Below are 15,747 nucleotides of genomic sequence, written 5' to 3'. Positions count from 1 at the left end.
GCCTGAGCAGCAGGTCGGCAGATCCCCTGCCAGTACAAGGAGTTAGAGCTTATTGCCAGCTGCACCAGCCATGCAGAAACTCACATTAAATATTACTACAGCTCAATGAGCACAGACCATTAGCTGAGGAAGGGGCAGAGTCTCAGAATAAGCAAACAGGCTTTAATGACACATTCATCTCAGAGAAAGTCCAGGATGCCTCCAAATACAAACAAGAGACACCATGAGCTGCTTCCCATTAGTTACTGTGCAAGGGAGGGAAATGTTGCTTGCAACAGCTCCCAGAAGCTGCCAGTGAAGCCACGTCTCCAGGATACAGATTTAGGCCACCAGAACAGAGCTTGAGACAGCAGGAATGTCCCTCCTCTCTGCTCTCTTCTCCCTTCCAGCACAGACCTGGAGGTTTGTGATCTGCAGCAGTTCAGAAACATCAGCATTGTCCTTATTCCCCTTCTACCAGCAAAGATGCAGAGATCCACAGCCACAGGAGCTGCTCCTGAGTGGCAACCAGCCAAGCCAAAGGGACAAGAACTGCCACCTGGAGGGATCAAAGCATTTCAGCCAATTGTTCCCAGGTTCTTACTGCAGCCCACACTTTCAGACAGATGTTTACAGGCTGAGATGCTACTTGTGCTATCTCTAAGGACCAAGTCTTGCAGTTAAAACACAAAAATGAAAGAAATATTTGTGGCTCTACTGTTTGTTTTTCCAGCTTTCCTGAGGCAAAGGATATCATCTGCTCTGAATTGTTCTCATATTTTGGAGTTTGAGACTTCCATCCTTTCACAATGTACCTTGTTCAAAAGACTCCTGGGATTCCCCTTCACAAGGAAACACGGGCTATTTTTGCAAAGACATTTGTAAATTGATTTTCAAAGGGACTCGCTCTGCAGCCCTGTGTGGATACAGAACTGTGTCTGGCCCTCTGGAAACCAGGCTGTTGGCTGACCACAAGAGAAAAGTCACTGCAGGCACTTCTCAAATCAACCAAAGAAATAGAAATGCAAACAGTACCAGGATCTGCAACATAACCAAATAAATGAGGATGTAGGCAGGTTGGTGTACATGCAGGAATGAGTTTAGCTGCATATAAACCAAGATTTGGATCCAGAAGGAATTATCTCCCCTACAACACATCAGAAATTCAAGAGACTGCAAGAGGTCTGTAAAGGAAATGTCATCAAAATCTTATTTGTCTGCTACCAACAGTGGAGCTCTCTGTCACTGGAATCTAAACAAGGCCAGATGCTTTCCTGTGCCACTTACACACAAACCCATGCTATGAACTCTGCAATTAATGTGAGGAAACTTGCAAGGAATTGGTTCCAGACAGGAGATTTACAGGAACGAAGCTGTGCTGCTTTGGCATAAGCACTGCCACAGGGGATGAAACATTTACCTGCTGATATATCTTGTTTCCAGTTGTTGTAGACTGGTGTTTTATAGCTCCTTACAACGCTGCAGCTTTTCTGCCACACTCTGTGCACAAGTGCATTGACACCAGAGACAAGCATGAAATGGACCAAAGACCACCACAGACCACAGCTCAGCTGCCCCCTTGCTGCCCACCTCTGAGCCCTGTGTGAAGGGACAGAGCTGAGATGCAAGGGTTAGGATGGGGAGAAAGAGAAGGGATGGCTGTAGATGTAAAATTCAGTTTGGATGTGGAAAGAAGTGGCTTGCAGCATATACATCAGATTGTGAGACACTCCACTGAGAAACACATCCAGAGACTGGACACTCTGGATGTCCAGTCCAGTCTGGATGTCCACTCCAAGGCACTGACAGGTGCTCTGTGGGTCCTGAAGAAGCCCAGCCTGCAATGCCCAGAGGTTGGAAATTGCAACTGTTGGCAGGAAGCATCAGAAGGAGCAGCTTTCAGCATGGTCCAAGAACTAGTCTGAGATTTCAGGCTAAATAAATTTAGCTTTAAAAACAAGCTGATGTCTATATTGTCCAGACTCCCAGTTTAACTGGAGCCCATTGTGTTAGTGAGTCACTTTCATGCTCCTGTGGGCCTGTCCACCTCCCCATTTCAATTCAGCTATAAAAATTGGCTTGAAGATTAAACCTGGTACCTGAGTTTTAGCTGGAGAGCAAGTGGGAGGGTGTGCAAGGGGGGAGGTAGAGGGAAAGCAGTGACAGTGGAAATATGAAGACACAGGATTTGGCCAGGTTTGATTTATAGGCAGCAGTCAGGGTGGCTTTGGGCATTTCTCAAACATGTTTAAAACACCCTGTTGGGCTCTAGCTCAAACCTGAGTCTGCAGCCCCATCTCCTCCAGTAATTCATTTCCCTTGTTAAAAGGAGGAACAAAGAGAGAATTTGTTGGATTCAGGGAATCAAGTGTCCTGCATGTGCAACAGTACCCCAAGCAGTAGAAGGGTTAGGTGCTGTTTTGTGGGTTTTTTTTCCAAATTGTCTCCAAAGATTTAAAACAGGTCAAAAGCAGTGCAATTCTCAGCTCCTGGGTGTAACACAGAACCAGGAAACAAGTCAACATCCCCCTAGAAGCAAAGAGTAATACTTTGTGCATCATATATCAGATGATAATCTGATGATGATCAGATGCATAAACCCTTTGCAAACACCTATGAAATCCAATTCTTTATTCCTCTAGGGAAATAGATAGGATTATATGCAAGTTCATAAATTAATTAAGCAAGGTTCCACATCTCTGATGGAATTAATCTATTACTTTTGCTGACTTTGACAGAAGCTAAACACAGACCTAACATCATTCAGCTTTAGTTGCCAATTGAGGAGCAGCAGTGGTACCTACAACTCCATTTATCAGTGACACAGAGAGCCTGTGACTTCCTAGCCCAACATCAGCCCAGTGAGCTCAGAGTAAAACTAGAGATCTCCCAGAACACTCCTCTTTGTTCAAGCCAAAAAGATTTCTGCTATGCAAAAGTAAGACGGGAAGAAAGTCTGTGGCAGCATCAGACAGGATGCCCCGAAGCCCAAATAAGCTTATTGATGTAATTAGCTCAGCAGGTAGATCCCGGGTAACAAACCCAAAGTGACTTCCCTGACATGACTGCAAATGAGATGCAGCTGCAGAACGAGCCCCCAAAAGCAACAGCATTCACACCTTCAAGTCCAGGCAGAAAAATGATGTTCCCCCCTAAATCTCCCCCCATAAAACAGCAGAGAGTCAAGGCCAGCAGCAGTTCAAGAATCAGATCACTGCCAGTGTGTCTTTCAACCCCTTTAAACACACTGGCCTCTCCCCTTTCTCCATGATTTATGAAACATGAACTGCCTTCTATTCAGCAGAAGCTGTTCTGTATTAACAGAGCTTGGCAAAGATCAGGAAGTGACTGTGCCAACTTTCAAGCCTGCTGCCTTTAAGGCAGATGGCAGGGAAAGTATCCCAGCCTTGTCCCCCAAACCACTTCTCCCAGCAAGCAGAGAGAACTCAAAAACAGGAAGAAAGGGTGAGGAATGTGTGAAGCCCTATTTTCAGTGCAGGAGACAGCCCCTGTCGTGGGTGTGCTTGTCTCCCCATGGGAGAGCAAAGCCTGTGGCACTGCCAGAATCTGCAGGCTCAGAGCAAAGGCACAGGGTAAACTGGAATTTTTGTATATCGAGTAACAACCAGAAGGAGACATTCTGCCCCTCCAAGTCGATGATGCTGCCATCATGAAAAAAAATCAGCACTGCTAGTGGCTGTGCTGAACTGAACTTTTATGGGAAAGTAAATCCCTCTGGAGCAGCTGGAAGGACAGAATTCCCAGGTGCTACAGACCCACACCTGAAAACAAGAGCTGCAGGTGCAGAGCATCCTCTGGCTCCCACCAGCTCTGCCATTCCCACATCTGCTCTTCCAAGGGCAGCTGCATTCCCTGGGGGTTCAATTCACCCGGGAAGGAGGATCACACTCAGCTGCTGGCAGAGCAGGCACAAGTGGGCTCCTGAGCTGGGAAAGGCTCCGTCCAGTCATGGTGGGATCCCTACCACAGGCAATTCCCTTGTTCTTACAGAAGGAGGGCACAGATTCTGGCTCTAAACAACCAAAATTAAACCTCTGAAGCTTTTTGTGTCTGTATTTTCTACTGTTAATGGTGTGGCACTCCAGTTATTAATCTTTTCTGGTTTTCAATACTCTAAAAGCGTGAATCCATAGCCGTGCTCAGACCTCAGGAAGCTTCCCTTGGGTGCTGCAGGGGACGGATAATGACAGTATAACAGACAAGAGAATCATAAATAACATTCAGCTGGGTGCTAATGCAGACACTTGTAGCTCAGGCCTGAAGCACACTGCTATCAATGAGACAATTTACAAACTCACACACAGTTAAGCTTTGCTGAAAGTATCCTGGACGGGGGTCAATGGAAAGTCTTTTGCTGACTTCACCTAGAGCTGGATTAAGCACTTAACTCTTACACTGTCTCCTCCACATTCCTGAATTATTCATTACAGGCCAGACGCTGCAATCCATACTCACACTGCGCTTAATCTGTCCTTTAAATTGACTTGCATTAGTCTGAGTCACAGGCACCAGAGCCTCTCTCTCTAAGTCACCGAATGCAGCAGAGCTGGTCACAGAATGAGGGGCTGCTCTGAAAGAGGCAAAGGCATGGGTAAGGACACACCTGAGAGAAAATTCAACCTGGCAAAGCTACAATAAGATGAATAAACTCAGGTAAACCTGTGTGAAGTCAGTAATTTAAAGAGACAGCCTGTTCTGCGGTACCACGGGGGGAGATTGAGTGAGTTCTAGAAATTAATATTTCATTGCTGAACTTCATCAGGAAGCCTGAAAACACATTCCTGACCCCGGCCACACATTCAGGGAGCTGCAGGAGAGTTTTCAGAGACACCTCGTGTGCTCACACACTGCTCATCCCTCTGAAGAGACAGGAACAGTGAGGTGTGTGCACAGGAAGAAGGCAAAGGACATCTTCTGCTGTTCTTGACTGTTCTTCACAATAAAAAGTGCACAGGACTGCTGTTGCTGAGGAGGTAAGAAACACTCACACTCGGTAGAAACCCTCTCTCTAACCAGGCCCTCAGGCCACGCTCCTTGCTCTGATCCTGAGATCCCCTCCAGCTGTTCAAAGCGCAGATAAACTCACATCACAGGAGAGCCCATTACCTGAAACTTTCACCACTAAACCCAAACCTGTACTCTGATGCCTCCAAACAAAGAATGGATTAAAAAAAAATAAGCCAATCAGGTAAGTAAAAGGAGAAATATTTTGCACTACACGGGATTTGATCTTTTAGAATGAACTAATCTGTTCAATTCTCATTTATGTTAGTGCTTGATAAGATTACAGGATTAAACCAATTGTATGCTAAATACTTTGGTGCTGAAGAGAGTCCTGCCAGGATTTACTGCATGTTGGCTTGAACAGAGACCACAGCAGCATCACCTGGGACTCACAGAAGGACCCGTTCAGACTTCAGAAATAAAAATCACAGCTTATCCAGATCTTCCATATGCACCAGGGTATGAACTTCTATCCCGCTCCAGTTTCACTCAAGCTTATTTATTAAGTACTCATACCCAACAGGCAAGTCTTTGTATAAGCAGCACTTATCTGAGAGCACTGGCATCACAAGAGGATTACAGACATGCTGTGGCTTTTTTAGATGCAAAATGTTAACACCATGTGCATACCCTCTGCCTGTGCCAAACTGAAATACATCCATCCCACCACTCTCATAGAAACACATCACAGCCATCCCATAGACTCCTGCAAAATACAGCTTGTTAACAACACTTCATCTGCAGCTCAGAAATGACAGATAGAGAAAGGGTCAGAGTTCTCCTGTAACTTAACTGCTTCTTCTGTTGGTGTGACAAAAGCATTTGCAATGTTTAATTCATTAATGCTGAGAAAATACAAGATCTTGGGAGGCATAGCCAAGGACACCCTAGGTACTGAGAGAATTTTTAGCACCTAGCAAACACATTTCCCCCAGACACCTGAAAACTAACAGCAATTTCATCAGTGTGAAATCCCTCATCTATGTGCCCCCAAGTTACACAGAGCCAGTCAGATATTGCCACCTTGACTCCTTGTAAGTGCTCTATCTATGGTAAGGAGACTATGGACAACAAGGGTGTTTGTCAATATAGCTAAAAACACTAAACTATAGCCAGTGAGGGAAATCTGGACAGAGTATCAGTGACTTCAGCTTGTGTTTGTGGTTGTGGTTTGGGGTTTTTTCCTACCCCTGAGGATGAATTTGCCTTGTACATTGCAGAAACTGAATCACCACCATGGGCAATTGGAGACTGGATGATGCTGATGCTTCTTCCCAAATGCCAGTCCAGTTCTCACAGATTACACTGTTACACACTGCTCTGGGCCATTGGTCCCTCAGCTTTCCCCTTGGGCTTCTATGTGAAAGGGACACAAACACTGCTGGGTAGTTTCCCCTCGAATCATTTTCCTGTTAGACAAGCATTCTCTCTCTGTAGAGGAGGATCATCCCCAGGGGAATACTGCAGGTATTCACAGGGGCAGCAGGAAGAAAGGAAGAACAGATCTTTTATCATATTAAGCATTTCCATTCCATCTTTGTTGTCTTTTTCACTAGCTCAGCTCTGGTTTATTCCAGGCTTAGGGAATCAAGCTATAAAGCTCCAAGGAGTAAAGAGACTGGCTTGATGAGTCTAACCTCTGAAGATGCATCCAGGGTGATAAAAGAAGTGTAGCTATTGAAACATCTCCTTTCAATACAGTTGTGTTGCTAGGCTTCCATCTAGACACACAGCCTAAAAGAGCAATTAAAGGAAGCTGATGCTGTGGATTCTATCTTTATCAACACTTTATAAGGTTACTGGTGAGAAACAGGGAAAAATATTGTCCCCAAGCAAAGTTGTTCTGATAAGAGCAGACAGCTAGTTTCAAAAGCTTACACAAACCTTCATGGGGAAATTGTTTTTAAAAGCCTGAGTTTCTAGGACAGCGGATTTTATGTGTATCAGGATGTGGCTCTGTGAGCAAAAAGTCTGTGTGTTTATCTGTCATTTGAATTGCTCTTCCAAAGCACAAGTCCTCACCCCACTTCACCAGTCTGCCTTGTCACAGCAGATGAGGGCACGCATCAGCCTTGTTTTAAAGGAACTTGTTTGTTTGTGTATTACATTAAACACTAGCAGGCTCTGCACAGCTGTCAAAACACTATTCTAATAATTGCATAAGTGAAGGTTGTTAACCAGCACCCTGCCGTGCCTGTGCACAAAACAAAGGTGCAGGAGACACAGGATGCAGCAGCAAGGTCCCACTCATGCCTGAGGGACTGGCCACTTCCATCTACTCTGTCCAGCCTGCAGTTTTCCAGTTACACAAATCTCACAAGTGCTCTTAAATGCTTGGGCAGTAGCGACCAGCCCTGCTCTTTCAGCTGGGTCACTGCATCACAAAGGAAAAACCAGAAGAGATCCTTTCCTCCAGGACAGTGGCTGTTCTACTGGCACATCTTTGGAGAACACCTGAATGGCAAGAGCCACAAGGACCAGGCTGAGTTGGGACCGTTGCTAAGCAATGAAATGTCCTTATTAAGTGCTGCGGTGTTTTTGGACAGGAAAAGTCCATTTCTACACGAGCTGGTATAGAACAGGAACATTACCTTACACGCACTACTTACATGATGCTCTTTACATTTTTTGGACACACAGCAGATGAGAATCCTGCCTGGCTGGACCTGCTAACACCACCGAGTACAGCCAATACCTCGGTGACTCTGCCAAGCCTCCGTGCAGCCAGGGACACAAAGCTCCTCAGTTCTGGCACCCAACTTTTCCCCCAGGAGAGCAGCCCTGCTGCAGGCGCGGCTCAATCAGCTCGTTATAGAGGCAGCCTCCCGGGAAACGATCCCCCTGTGCATATTCATGGGCTATCCAGAGCTTCCAGGGAGAGTTGGCTAAACACACAGCCGAGGGATTCAGTTGCTGGATTCCCAGGGGGAAAAAAGGAAAGGAAAGGAAAGGAAAGGAAAGGAAAGGAAAGGAAAGGAAAGGAAAGGAAAGGAAAGGAAAGGAAAGGAAAGGAAAGGAAAGGAAAGGAAAGGAAAGGAAAGGAAAGGAAAGGAAAGGAAAGGAAAGGAAAGGAAAGGAAAGGAAAGGAAAGGAAAGGAAAGGAAAGGAAAGGACGATTGCAGGCGGTGCTGTCTCTAAGCACTGCGGGACCCCCACCGACACCCCTGTGCACCCCCCGGGCACAGCCGAGCGCTGCGGGCCGGCGGCAGAGATGGCACAGGGACAGGGAGCTGTGCCCAGACCCGGGGCCGCGGGGCGCATCACTCACCTCCGCCCCGGCGGGCTGGCAGCGATGCCGGGCTGCACCCGGTACCGGGGCTCGCTGCGGCGGCGGGCGGCCGTGCCGGTCCCGTTAGCGCTGCCCCGGGCCCGCAGCCCTGCCCCGGGCCCGCCGCCGCTTTTGGACCCGCTCCGCCGAGCGCCGCGGCCGCTGTGGGCGGAAGGACGGGCAGGAGAGCGGCAGCCGCTGTGGAGCGGAGCAGAGCGGTGCGGAGCTGAGCTGAGCACAGTGTTGTGGTGTGGTGTGGTGTGGTGTGGTATCGGATGGTGCGGTGCGGAGCTCGGGGCTGCGGCCGCCCCGCCGGGCTGCGGGAGGCGCTGTGGCCGCGCTATAAACCGCGGGTACCAACGGCGGATATAAATCGTGGATATCTACGGCGGATATAAACCGTGGATATAAACCGTGCCCCCTGCGCAGCCCCCGCCCCGCCGGCCCCGGACAGGCCGCGCCGCTCGGGGGGAAGGGCAGCCGCACCGCCCTAACCCGGTACCCTAAAGCCGGTACCTTAACCCGGTACCTTAAACCGGTACCTGGGGCTCGGGAACGGCCCCCGGGGACAGCCCGCCCCGCGCTGCTCCTCGGCGGACAGGGCAGGGAACCGAGCCCGGAGCGAGGGGCTGGGGGAGCCCGTGTGGAGCTCCAGGTGCCGGTGTGGGGCTCCGGTGCCCGTGTCCCCTCGGCGCGCCCCGGCCCTGCCCGCCCGCAGAGGAGCCCGCGGTTGTCACGCTGCCGCTGGCGGAGGGAGGGATGGGGATGCCCCGTGTCACTGACTGGGGATGGCAGTCCCGCTCTGCCGGGTGGGCACCGCCACCGCCCTGAGAGCTGGCGCCTCTTGGGACGGAAATACCAGAAACTTTTACAGGTCCAGCCCGTCTCAGAGCCAGGGCTTTGGGAAGGACTCATCGCTGGTGCCCTCACTGCTAGATAAATGTTCTATACAGGAGATATCTATGTGCGTTAAGTGGCAATGATATGCAGCAACAATCCCTGAATTAAGCACAAGTCATTAAATGGAAGCCAGTGAGACTTATTAATGAAGGTGGTAGAGAAAATCTTTTATATGTTCATACTTGCCTATCACAGAGCAAGGCTGCACAGCTGGTCCTCCAGCTTGCCCTGCCCTTGCCTGGGCTTTCAGGAGATGGAGTCCCATCTGTGTTAAAGACATCCCTGAGCACAGGGGCTTTGCTTAGTGTTGGTGGACGATCTCTAATTACTGTGCTGGGTACAGTGGTTTTGCATTTATTTATTTATTTATTTATTTATTTTGTGCTCTTCTGGCTTTGGAGGCAGAGAGAGAACAATAGTCCCCCCATCCTTGGCCTGTTTACTGGCCTGACCTGTTACTGTAATGTGGGCTCCTGCAAGAGCAGGATTGTGTTAGTAAATTGCTGAACAACAACCCAATGGTCATGGCTTTTAATTGGGCTACATTATCTCTGTAATGTAACCTAAGCTTGTTTGCCCTATACTTTCAATTATTTAACTGTTGATGGTGCTTAGGGAAAGTATCTATTTTCAGATAGATTTGTCAGGTCAATAAGAAATAGAAAGCAGCACAATAAAACCAAGCGGGCTGTGTCAAAAGCTCTTTCTGATGCATCACCTGAAGTGAACAGGAAGTGAAGCAGACAAAGCCAGACCATCATCTTCCTTGTGGGGCTCCAAGGAATGCAAATTTAATGAGGCTTCTGAAGCAAAAATGCATTCCACCAGCTCTGTACATTTTTGCCAGTTATAAAGGTGTCTGCAGAGAAGGTGACAGCGTGGGGTTAGCAATTTTGCTGAAAACTGCAAGTGTACAATAAAGGGAAAAAATGGTTTCCCTAACTTTGCTGGTGTTGCAGGCACAGCCCACGCTGCTGTGGGGGACAGTGCTCAATCCATCACTCAGCAGAGTCCAGCAGGCTGCAGGAGTTATCAGCCAGTGCTTGTTCCAAGCCCTCAGTAACATGACCCTCCTCAGCAGTGTTTCTGACTGTGACAGACAGACAGCCTTCCAGGTGCAGACAGACAGACACACACCCTGTGAGCTGGCCCCACTCACCTTTGGGCACAAGCATCCTGGGTTGAGCTGGCCCTGCTGGCTTTTGGGCACAAGCAGCCCAGGCTGTGTGATGCACACAGGAGTGAACAGCCACAGAGTGCTGCTGGCATCTGCACAAAGACAAACCGTTCCCATCTCCTCTCTGTACAAACCAACTTGACCACTTCAGCTTTTAAAACTTGTGCATGGTTTTCCAAGAGCATAAAACCATGACACATTCCTTCACATGCACACCACAGACCCAAACTAGCCCTTAGCTGAACTAGAATTTTCTCTTGCTGTGCTAGCACCTATAATATGTACATGACAAGTATGTCTTTTCATGTCAGTATAGAGCCACTCCAACTGCCATATTCAACATTAAGTGTCAGTACATTAACAGCTCTGTACAGCACTCAAAAAGCCCATAATGGAGTACTCACCTGGATGGAAAGGGCTGACAGTCCTGTGCTATGGCAACTTCTATGATTTCAGTCTCTTTTCATTCTTCATTGGAAAGAAATAAAACATTTCAAATATTTGGGGATGAGAGGGCCAGTAAAGTGCCTAGGAGAGATCTTCATACCTAGTTTAACATTTCCTTCCATGATCATCGAGCATCAGCTTCTAACTGCTATCACTTTCCTCCCTCAGGTCTGATAGAAGCGTTCAATCAAACATGGCATGTGCTGCCAAAATGAAGATATAGTTCATTACTTGTTTAAATCAGCAATACTGAGTATGTTTTACTCAGACAAAAGTTGAAACTGTGAGAGCAACACATAAACACAAACTGTATCCAGCTGTACCTGCATTACTTGTGCATAAACTGTGCACAAAGGTGTCAGTGCCTTACTGTAGACTCTGCAAACAATGCAAATGCATCTACAAAGAATTAGCATTATCTGTGGCTCTTATTAATGGCACAGATGCCCAGGCAAAGAGCACAGGGGCTGAGGTGCTGCACACTGCTGTCCTCAGCCACACACCCATGGCACAGGGGACATCAGCACTGAATTGCGCTCTTGGGTAGCAGCTGCAAATCCACAAACATCCATCCATAGAGCCACAGTCACAGGCAGGCAGGGAAAAGATTGCTGCTGTACCTAAAGCCATTCCTGGCTAAAACGTGCCTTTTGGAGTTGGGAAACTGAAGGAAACCTTTTATTCATGTCTCACAGCCTCAGCACATCCGCCTTCCACACCAAGATCAGGCACCATCATTGGCCATTCCCCTTGCATATATTTATGGCCCCTCTCTGAAATTCTGACTGCTCATCAATGCAGAAGAAAATTGCCTAAGCAATCTTTCCTGTCCAGGTGCTCATTACTAAAGCCTTAAATAATGCCAAGCAGGCTCTCTTAGGTCTTGTAAATTTTATCTGGGGGACTTTCAGCTTCCACAGTGTGTTGAATCCACTGCTTGATTGCCTGAAAGGCTTTCAAGTTTGTACCAGCCTGACACAGAGCAGAGAGGGCTGGGCAACAGCTGAGCACTGAGCTTCCATCAAACATAAGGGCTGGCTTGGGATGGAGAAATGCCTCCATGTGAGTGTGTACAGATGAGTGCATGCAAAGTCTGTCAGCACAGCCCTGGAGGGCCCACAGGGCTACCAGGGCTTGTGTACATGGAGATGTTTGTGTGCTTGGAGTTGAAAGCACCTAGATTGGAAAGTGTGTGTTGGTTTTGCATGGCCTGGTTCTTGAAAATGGGGGACCACAGAGGAGAGAAGCTGCTGGAAGCTTCCACCATGTCCAGCAGAATCAATCCCTGATGGCTCTGAGTATGGACCTGCTGCTGGCCAAGGCTGGGCCAGTTAGAGATGATGGGAATGCCTCTGTGATTACATATGTAAGAAGAAAATCAAAACAAAACTAGTGGTGCAGTTTTAATTCTAGCCAGAGAAGAGGAGGAGGTGAGAACATGTGAGGGAAACAACATGGAGACACCAGGGTCAGTGGAGGAGGGGCAGGAGGTGCTCCAGGGGCCAGAGCTGAGATTCCTCTGCAGCCTGTGATGAGACCACGGTGAGACAGCTGTGCCCCTGCAGCCCATGGGGATCCACAGGGGATGCAGAGATCCACCCACAGCCCATGGGGATCCACAGGGGATGCAGAGATCACCCACAGCCCCTGGGGATCCACAGGGGATGCAGAGATCACCCACAGCCCATGGGGATCCACAGGGGATGCAGAGATCACCCACAGCCCATGGGGATCCACAGGGGATGCAGAGATCACCCACAGCCCATGGGGATCCACAGGGGATGCAGAGATCACCCACAGCCCATGGGGATCCACAGGGGATGCAGAGATCACCCACAGCCCATGGGGATCCACAGGGGATGCAGAGATCCACCCACAGCCCATGAGGGAGGTGCTCAGGCCAGAGCAGGAGGATGCCTGGGTTGGGCTGTGATCCAGCAGAGAAAGGGCCCCTGTTTCCAGGCTGGAGCAGCCTGTCCTTGCAGGGCTGCACCCTGTGGAAGAGCAGCCCAAGCTGCAGCAGTTTTGGGAGGACACTGGAGGAGATGTCACTGCTGCTCATGAGATTGGAGCCACACTGGAGTTAATGGAGAAGTGTCTCCTGTGGAAGGGACCCCACGGTCTCACAGGAGAACAATTTCTCTCCCTGAGCCAAGCAGAAGAAAACCTCAGATGATGATCTGACCAAGATCCCCACGCCCTGTCTGCCTGTGCTGTCTGTGGGAAGGAGAGAGGGGCTGGGGGAAGAAAAGGTGTTTTTAAGGGCTTCTTTTACTTCTCATTATCCTCCTCTCATTTTGTTGGTGATAAGCTCAGTCTGTATCTCTAAGATGTGCATGTTTTGCCCTTGGAGTGTTTTCTCCTGGTCCTTAACTCATGAATCCTTTGTGAATTTTTCCCCTCCTCTGCTCAGCTGTGCCAGGGGAGTGTGAGGGGCTTTTGTGGGTGCCTGTGTTTGGCCAGTGTCAAACCACAACAGGGTGAGGTGCATGTGGGACTGCAGGGACATAGAGAAGGGGCTCAAAGGAAGACTGAACACACCAGCAAGCTTAACAATGTGAACAATGTGAAGAGAAAGGAATGGACAAACCCAGGAAGAAAGGGCAATAGCTCCTAAGCCAAAGAGGTTGTTTTTCATCAGCTGCCAGCAAAGTGTCCCAGGAGAATCTGCAGGTGCATGCAACAGCACCATCAGTCCCCTCAGCTCCTCGGGATCCTCCTGAGGATGCTGAGCTGCAGATAAAGCATTTTTTCACATGAATAGAATGGGGAGTGGGGAAAAAATAGTCTTTTTAGAAACTTCCCTCAGCCATTTTTTCCTATGTCTTTCTTTCATAGAACTGGGACTGTGATCCTCTTCACTTTGAGGGGTAACAAGTTGCAACATGGTGTGGACCCTCACAGAGGACAGCAGTAGCAGCAGGGTCAAACATAGAAGGCTCTTTATTATCTGACTCAAATCTATTTATATACACTTTTTACAGGGGCCCAGATTGGCCCAAGGAAGTTACAACCTCCTGACTCCATTGGTCACTATGACCATCAGTCAAATTCTCTCTCAGAGAACAACTATGCAAAACATACAGATAAATTCTAAGAATACACATTGTTTACATGAAGCAGTGTGAGAATCAGGCTGCAAAGGTTCAAACACTTGAAAGCAAGAAAATCAGGGGCGACACTGGGACCTTTTCTCCTTGTCTTTCTTAACCCAAACATCCTGCTTGACAGAACATCAAGGAGAGAGACATTTCCTATCTGTCTATAAAACTAACAAAGCCACATTACTATCTATGTCTATGTGTTGTGTATTTTTATAAACCTCAGCTCTGACCTGACCAAGCAAAATATCTTCTAGTTACCACTGATTCAGGCCTGAATCCTAACTGCCAGCCTGTTATTTCTTACTCAGGCACCACTAGTACTCAAAGATCCTGTTAAACATTTCCCAGATGCAGAAACAATCGCTCCCCCGAAGAGCAGAGGTGAGGGCACACAGCCAGCCAGCCCCCTCTTTTATTGGATAACATTTCTCATCTATTTCATGAGAGCCAGATGGCACCATCTGAACAGCAGTGAGCTCAGGAGCCTCCAGCCACATCAGGAGAAGGGAAACATGTCCCAGCCCTGCAAGCAGCTGCAGCCCTCGCTGCTGCAGGAGACTGCCCCTGCTCAGGCACACATGAGAGGAGGGCTCTTCTGCATAAATTCACATGTGGAAACCTAAATCACCACTGCTGACAGGTAAAACTCTACAGTTTTGAGGGCAGGAAGAGGATCCCAGTCCTGGAGTTCACTGGGATGGAGTCATCCTTCTGCAGAGTGCCATAGAGAAAGAAACAGATCTAGAGAGACAGAATGTCCTAAACTCCTGCTGTGTCTGGAGCTTTTTCCTTGCAATTAAGGCAAGCTAATGGTTTTATGGAAGTTATTTGCTGAAAAGGCCTTCAGTGCACTATTTAATGGAGTTTCAGCAGCGTTCCCCAAAGGCTTCCAGGCTGCATTAGTATCCCACAGCTCCCACCCTGAGCCAGCCTTCTCACCCTGATGCCTCTGCCCTGTGTCAATGGAGCGTAGGAGTATCAGCACTGCAGTGCCTCCTGTGCTCTTCCCTCTGGAGCCTTGGAGCCCCAGGATGTAATGAATATGCACAACACAAACATTAGCAGTAAGTATTGGGCTATTAGGAGAAAAATATACTTCGGGCAAAAAAAAGACCTGGGAGAGAAAAACTGGGAGATAATCTTCACTCCTGAGCTCCCAGAGCTACTGAATAGCATTTTCCTGAGCTCTAACTGGTGGTTTTAAAAATGCAAATCAGTCTTGGGTTTCTGAGAGACATTGTAAAAAAACCCCCAAAAACCAGACCCATGCAGCAAAGCCTTATTGTGTTGTAATGAATGTGAGATTTACGGAGCTGCCTCTATCCCAGTGATGCACAGTGGGGGCAGGCCAGGGACTTGGGGAGCCCTTGTCCCCAGCTGGCTTCTGCCACTGACTCATTGTGTGACCTCGAACAAGACATCCCTTCCTCTGTGGCACTGTGGTCATCAGAGGACAGGGGGGAAGGGAGAGAGATGAGGCCATTTCTGTTCCTCCTGGTGAGGTTATCCCCTACAGGCCACTCTGAGGCAGAAGACAACAGAACTAATATAGCAGCTGTTTTTCTGCAGGGTAGTGTTGCCCTGCTCTTAATGGTCTTCCTGTGGCAGTTAGTGCTCAACCTTTCCTACTCTTTTTCCTATCCCTATTTCATAGTTTATCTTTGGCCTTGTGTTTCCCTTGTGTCTTTCTATAGAGCTCCCTCTTGGAGCCCCAGCACCTGCAGAAACCCCTCTGCAATCAATTGTTCAACTGTTCTTACTCATGTCCACCTGTAGAGCACCTCATTCCATTTTTCCTGCCCTCCAGTTAAAGTGCTGCCCCTAAACAGATTTTACCAAACAGGTCA

The sequence above is a fragment of the Zosterops lateralis genome, assembly GCF_965231275.1.
Source record: "Zosterops lateralis genome assembly, chromosome: 22".
Classification (NCBI taxonomy): Eukaryota; Metazoa; Chordata; class Aves; order Passeriformes; family Zosteropidae; genus Zosterops; species Zosterops lateralis.
This window is presented reverse-complemented; position numbering follows the sequence as displayed.